The 7,554-nt window shown below is 48.4% G+C and overlaps 1 long non-coding RNA gene across 1 annotated transcript; it reads right to left on the bottom strand.

The window, feature by feature from the left end:
* Positions 1–130: 130 nt before the first annotated feature.
* Positions 131–311, bottom strand: LOC112946355. Its single transcript, XR_003249227.1, has 2 exons — positions 257–311; positions 131–166 (listed from the first exon to the last, which is right to left on the bottom strand). It is a non-coding gene; the product is annotated as an uncharacterized LOC112946355 (long non-coding RNA).
* Positions 312–7,554: the final 7,243 nt, after the last annotated feature.

The following is a 7,554-nucleotide window of genomic DNA, read 5'->3' as shown; positions in this document are numbered from 1 at the left end:
AACTTGCTGAAAGATTCTGCAAAGACAGGGAAATCACGTGCTGCAGTGATGTGAGCAAGACCACAGCCCATTCCCATGGAGTGTTCACTCCTGCGCCTTTACCTGCTCTGCTTGCTCCTGCCGACTGCCGGGCTCTGTCACCACGGGGAAGCTGCCACAGCAGCACCTGTAGAAGCAGAACAACAGTGGACAATGGGGATGGCGTCAGCAAGACGCTCATCCTACACTCCAATCCCTCTTATGGAGCGACACTCACCTCACTGTGCTTGCCAGAGACACGACCAAGCTGCTTGTCACATTCCTCCACACCTGCATGCACAAAGTAAAAATTCATCAGGGGACCCACCAATCACAACACTCCCCTCACCACAGCAACCGTCCAGCTCACCTTCTTATTAGGGCACAACCCTTGCTTCCTCCATCTCCCCAGGGTCTGCACAGAACACTGATCTGCATCTGCAACAAAGCAAAAAGGCAACCGGAACTGGAAGTGCCGCACAGAGTGTCTGAGCAATCCCCATTCCAGTACCTCACTGTCACACTCTACACACTACCACTGTGAATATGCACCAACAAGGCAGTTCCAGCCTCAAAAACAGAGGCACACACACACAATAGGCACAAACATAGAGAAAAACTCTACGCAAAAGGAACTACAGCCACATCTAAGATGCTGAGCACCAGAAAGCCTAATGAAATCACAGGTGTGCAGCGCTCATGTTCTGGATAAGACCAGAAGAGAATCAAAGGCCATGGCCCACGATGGAAGGGGCCAGCAAGGACCCAAGATCGCGTGACCGCAGCAAAGAGAACTCTGGCAGGACATCAGGAAAGTGCAAAACAAGACAGCCCTCAGAAGAGGAAGGAGCAGCTGATGAGGCCTCACTAACAGCCACAAAGATGAAAAGCCGCAAACAGCCACGAGGTTGGAGAGACAGAGCGCCCCTTAGTAGCCCCGCGTGTAACCCAAAATGAGAACTGCTGGCACAAGGAAAACAACGGATCTGGCCATTCAGAAAGGCCCAAATCCTTGGCAATACAGGAAATAAAACCATGAAAGGGCACCATGAAGACACAGGAGCATAGAGCAGCAGCAGAAGAAACACAGCCTCACTACACGGTGGCTACAAGGATGTCCAGCCCCAACCAACACCTCCTGCACTAGTGCCACGCAGTGTGGATGTGCTACAGCAGCACAAAGAACGAGAGCAACAACCAGACCTGAGCAAAAGAGAGCAAAGCTATGATGCAAATTGCACGATGCAGATACTTCTTTTTAATATCTGAAGCAAGACCAAGGAAAATGAAGCCAGCTTCGGCACAATTTGATCAGTACTGGCAAAATTAATAAGCTAGTCTGACCCTGGTACACAATATCTGTGCAAGGGGAGGCATAGATTTCCTCTGCAAAGCTCCTGAAATAAATGAAATATTTGAAGTTACACTGTAACTTAAGTACAGAATGACTTTAAAATTACATTACAGGAGAAGGGAAAAAACAAACAAACAAAAAAGCCCACACCACCACACCATAAAAACCAGTATTTCTCAGTCTTGGTGGCAGCAAGTACTCGTGTTCAGCAATTTGCCGCACAGGAAAGCCGAGATAGAATCCGAGTTCCACCACAGGCAAGTTTTCATATTTACCTCAAATGGCAAAAACAATGCTCACGGGACCCTGTCAAAGTGCTGCCCCAGCCCTGCTCAAAGTTATATTCTATACCTGAAAAACAAGAACGGAACAAGGTTAGAAAAATCACATCGTTACCATTCCTTCCTTCACACAAAATTTCTTCCTAATGTGATCTGGTACTCTCCATCAGGGCAGAGGAACATCAGTTTAGATTTACTTAGCCTGGTTAGTCATAGCAAGATCTGATAGCAATGATTTTAAAAAGGGATGGGCAGCCTTTAGGGGAAAAGGTATGACTACGTTTATCTACCTATTATATTCACAACTTATCTTGGATACAAACCTTCATCTTCTTGAATCATCATCACAAAATCGGTACCCAGCGGGATGTGTGGCATCAAATTGTTCTGATTTTATGAGAAAGCATCAGAGCTCTGCACGATTTAAATCTAGCAAGTGGTAGCAGTGAACATCTAATGCAGAATTACTGGCAATGATCATAGAATCATTATAGTTGAAAAAGACCCTCACTATCATCATGTCCAACCATAAACCCTTCAAGACCATCCTGCTAAAACATGTCCCTAAGTGCCTCATCTACATGTTTTTTTCAACACTGCCAGGGACAGTGACTCCACCATTTCCCTGAGCAGCCTGTTCCAATGCTTGACTATTCTTTCCATGCAGAAATTCTTCCTAACGTATAAACTGAACCTCCCCTGGTGCAACTTGAGGCCATTTCCTCTTGTCCTACATGTAGTTACTGTGGAGAAGAGATGAACCCCCACCTCACTAATGCCTCCTTCCAGATAGTTGTAGAGAGCAATAAGGTCTCCCTCGAGCCTCTTCCTCTCCACACTAAATAACCCCAGCTCCCTCAGTGAAACACAAGACAACCGGAGGTGGAAAATACAAAACACATAAATGCGTTCACCTGTTGAGGACGGAACAGGAGGAGCAAGAGCATCCTCATTCCACAGGGCTGTCCACCGCTACAGTAATCCCTCTAGTCATTAATAGCTGTGGTAGAAGTATTTAGACTGCAGAAAGTGGATTTTTTTTTTTTTTTTTTTTTTTTTTTTTTTTTTCCTGTAGAGTCTATCTAGCATACTGAAAGATCTTTGCTGCAGACAAGCCGGCTAGTTTTACAGGGATTGAGCACTGCCACACTGAAATCCTCAGTACCCAACAGTTTGATGAAAACCTGAAAAATAACAAAGTTCTTCAAAAACTTGATAGCTAATGCTTATTTAGTCATCAACATATCCAGTCCATCAACACACATCAACATCATGAAAAACATCTGTTGTCTATCCCTAACCATGTTAAGTAGCAGAAAGACAGCATGCTAGTACAGCAAAAGAAGCTCTTACCATACAGATGTGAACAGAGCAGAAACAGCACGGAAAGCATACGGAAATAAAAGTACTTATGCTGGAAATCTGTGCAATCCCTGTTCTCATACTCTCATTTACGCAATCCCTGTCACATCCCATTACTCCAAGTCACCCTGTCAGGTTAGTTTTTTGTTATGTAAATACTGGCCGAGGAAGATTTCAAATGATAACACTTTCCCTCTAACACCATTTCATGGTTAATATCTCACTTTAGGTTATTAGTAATCATAGACTTTACATTAACTACTGCCAACGAGCCACCATGGAAAAATGAAACACATGTGAGCAACCCTTTGCTCACCCATCCTCTCACATCAGAAGAATTTGCAAAAGTAGCATTTAAGATAAAGATGATTCCACAAAGATAGCGCCTCTAGCAGCTCAGTCAGTCAACTCATGATTTGGACCATTGCCATGTGCCATCTCCCTAGGACATTTTGCAACTCAACTTCCACAGCATCGCTTAGCTTGTCTCACCTACCTCCTACATACCTGCACATGTGTTGCTGCTCTGCTGCTCTTTCTTTCGAGGTGGAGGGTTTCTCGAGGCGGCGGTGACCGAGTCAATGGTCACGCTGCCCCTCTATCCCCGACCGGAATATACCTTGCCCCTGGAGCGGATGCTTCCCAAGAACACCTGGTTATGGGGCAGTTCTTCCAGGTTTTGCTGACAGCGCAGATGGTCCCTTCTTTTGTAGCTCCAGTTTGTAACAGGTAACTCTGTTTCAAGGCTCCTTGCTACTTGTTTTAGCGGTCTATTTACATTCCTCCTGTCACCCTGGTGTTTGGTGTCCACAAGTTCATGGTTCAGAGACATTGCTGTGAAGGGAACACTATCCCAACGCATTGTAACAGGTTCGACCCTGCATGTGCTGCGGCTGCTCTAACAGGATGGCAGTTCCTCCAGGGCAAATCAGGATATCAAACTAAACTGCTGCATCTGTAACACAAGTACTTCCCAGGAGGGAATACACAGAACTGCACAGCACCTAGAGCAAATTAAAAAAAAAAAAAAAAAAAAAAAAAAAAAAAAAAAAAAAAAAAAAAAAAAAAAAAAAAAAAAAAAAAAAAAAAAAAAAAAAAAAAAAAGAGAGAGAGAGAGAGAGGCAGTGAGTGGCAGTGAGTGGGCAGAATGGAATTAGTAGCTCCCCTGGCGGGTACTAGCTCTGTATTTCCAGACAAAGGACATGCATGAGGAGACCACCAAGGGACTAACAAGGCCAGAGAACAGACAGAGGGTTCTGGAGCAGAACTGAGGCCTCAGGAAGGGGTTCTGCAGAGACTACAGGGGTCCTACCAAGGTCAAAAGGCCCAGACAGAGCTGGAGCACAAAAGGAGGCACTCAAAGAACACTCCAAAGTAAAACAAAGGTGTTTCTGGGGCTCTGCAGGACAGAAAGAACTGGACAGCACAATAATAATCTCCAGGGAAATCTAGCACAGATTAAACACATGTTCTGGAGAGCAGAGAGCAACTAAGGGAAGCCCGAGAGCAACAACTAGGTTCCACCTGGGACAAGGAGTAACCCAGCCCCAGCGGGCACCCTGCCCTTCCCTACCCCCCCCCCCAACAGGGCATCATCCCCAGGGCGTCACTCCCACCCACCACATCCCAGCCTCACCGCCCTTACCAGCCCCAGGGCAGCTGCCCCATCCCGGCACACCCTGAGCGGGCCACGTGGCACGGGACCCCCCACCTCACACGGCACCCCCAGCCCCGAGCGCGCCCCACGGCCCTGCTCACCTCCTCCGGCGCCGGACCCAGCAGCAGCACCCGCCTCGCAGTGCAGCCCCAGCGCGAGCTGCCCTCAACGGCCGTCCCGGCCGCAGCGCGTGCCCGCCCCCCCACAGCTGCCGCTCGTCCCGGCCCCGCGGCCCGCAGCTGCCGCCCGTTACCCAGCGGGCCGGTAGGCGGGTCGCGAGCCCCATCAGGGACAGCTGGGGCGGCCAGGGCACCAGAGTCCCCCCCGGCCCCCCGCCGCCAGCGGGTGGCTGAACGCGCGAGGCGGAGCCCTGGCCCGGGCACGCGGACACGGAGGAGGGGGCAGTGAGGCGTGGGCGGCGCCGCCAGCCCCCGTGTCCCACGGGGAGGACAGCCGCGGCGAGCACGGGGGGCCATGCAGGCACCGCCCTTGTCCCGTAACAGGGCTGCGCTGGGAGCCGCTGGCACTGCGTGGTTATCATCACAAAATGCACCCCTCACACAAAACAGCAGCAGCAGAACATTATCTAGGGGGACAGGATGAGATTTACTAGCAGGACAAGAAAGAAATTATTAACTTGAGAGGAAGGGAAGTATCAGTGGGATAAAAAAAGAATTATTACTTGGACTGAAAGAGAATTATCGCGAGAATAAAAATAAAATTATGAGCAGGAGAGAAAGATTTATTAGCAGAAGGGAAAGAGAATTTTTAGGGGAATAGCAAGAAAATTACTAGTGGGAGACCAAGAGAATTATGAGGGAAATAAGAAGAGAATTATTAGAAGGAAAAGTAAGAAATCCTTCAGGGAATTGGAATAAAAGGACTAGTCACAGAGAAAGATAAGATAATCGCTCAGAAAGAGATTGAGGGGGAAACAGAGAGGGAATTAATCACTTGAAAGAAAGATTTATTGGGGAATAGGAACAAAATTAGAAGTATGAGGGTGAGGGGGGAAAAAAGGAATAATTATTGGGATAGAAATTAAATATTTAGCACGATAAGGGGGCAAATACTAGCATGAGAGGAGATGAAATAGTGTGAGAGGAAGGAGACAGGAGGAGAGTTATTAGGAGGAGAGGAGGAGAGTTATATCTTGAAAGAAAATAATTAGTGTGAGACAAAGAGAATTTTTACCAGGAGAAAGAGAATTATTAGGGGAAGAGTAATAACATTTTTAGTGTGAGAAAAATAGAATTATTAGCAGAAGACAAAGACAATTACTCAAGGAATAGAAATAGAACTGTTAGTAGGAGAAAAAGAGAATTGTTAGCAGAAGATTAATTATCAGGGGGATAGCAGAATAATTTTTGTCAACAGATAAATAAAAATAATAATAAAAAATATTAGTGGAATAGGAATAAAATTATTGGTGGGAGAGAAGGGGAATTATTTGTGGGAGAGGAGCAGAATTAAGGAAATAGAAAAAGACCTGGAGGGCAAGAGAACCATTAGTGGAAGAAAAAGAAAATTACAAAGGGCAAGGACAGGAACCCTTAGCAGGAGAGTACGAGAATTTTTGGTGAGAGAGAAAGAATTATCAGCCAAAGAGAAAGATAATTAAAGGGAGCATAGCCGGAGAGGCAGGGAATTATTAGTGGGAGAGAAGGTCAATTAAAACAGAGATAGAAGGAGAATGATTAACAGGAGAGGATGATAATTATTACATAAAAATAAACGTAATAACAAGGGGGCAAGAAACAGAATTATTAGAGGGTGAGACAATTATTAAGGGTATAGAAAGCGTACTATTAGAGGGAGGAATAGAGAATGACTGGAAGGAGAGGAAAAAAAAAAACATTAGCAGGCATCAGGAACTTTGTGGGAGAAAGAAACAATTATTATGAGAAAGGAAATATATTAAGCGATTAGAAGGAAAATAATTAGCCGTGCCTCCGCCGCTGCATCCCCAGGGCGCGGCTCTCGCCCACCACGTCCCCGGCCCCACCGCCCTTACCGGCCCCGGGGCAGCTGCCCCGTCCCCCGACAGCGTGGCCCAGGACCCCCGCCCGGGCGGCACCCCCAGCGACAAGCGCGCTCCCCGGCCCCGCTCACCTTCTCTAGCGCCGGACCCACCGGCGGCTGGTACTGGGCAACATCGCCCGCCTCGCAGCGCGGCCCCACCTCGAGCTTCCCTCAACGGCCGTCCCGACCGAAGCGCGTGCCCGCCGCGCAACAGCTGCCGCTCGTTCCGGCCCCGGAGCCCGCAGCTGGCGCTCATCCCGGCCCAGGCATGCTCGCTCCCCCCTCCCTCTTGCAGTACCGATTTTTGGACACGCGATGGCAGCAGCGAGTGCTCCCAACCGCTCTGCGCATGCGCGCTCCCCCCCCCATCTTGCAGTACCCACTTTAGCACACGTGGTAGCTTCAGCGAGTGCTCCCGACCGCTCTGCGCATGCGCACCGTCCCCTCAGAAGACAGGGCAGGGACGCGTATTCCTTTAAAAGTTTCCCGGAATCCAATGAGATTGTCTTTTCTTCCGACTACGGAGGTGGCTTCTTCAAAGCCAGCTGGCGCCTCGAAAGGCACCGCAAGGTCCAGAAACCGGGATGGGAAGCTCCCAGCATGCCCTGTAGACTACAACATGGGCGTCAGGCGTTCTGGTGACGAAAGACTACAGCTCCCGGCATGCCCTGCAGATTACAACATGGCTGCACGGAAATTTGGTGACGAAGGACTACAACGCCCAGCATGCCCTGCAGATTAAAACATGGCCGTCCGGAAGCCCCGTAACGGAAGACTTCAACTCCCAGGATGCCCTGCAAACTAAAACATGGCCACCAGGAAGTTCCGTTACTGAACACTACAACTCCCAGCATGCCCTG

Source organism: Nothoprocta perdicaria, unplaced genomic scaffold, assembly GCF_003342845.1.
Source record: "Nothoprocta perdicaria isolate Ctin4 unplaced genomic scaffold, notPer1 scaffold_203, whole genome shotgun sequence".
NCBI lineage: Eukaryota > Metazoa > Chordata > Aves > Tinamiformes > Tinamidae > Nothoprocta > Nothoprocta perdicaria.
This window is presented reverse-complemented; position numbering and strand designations above follow the sequence as displayed.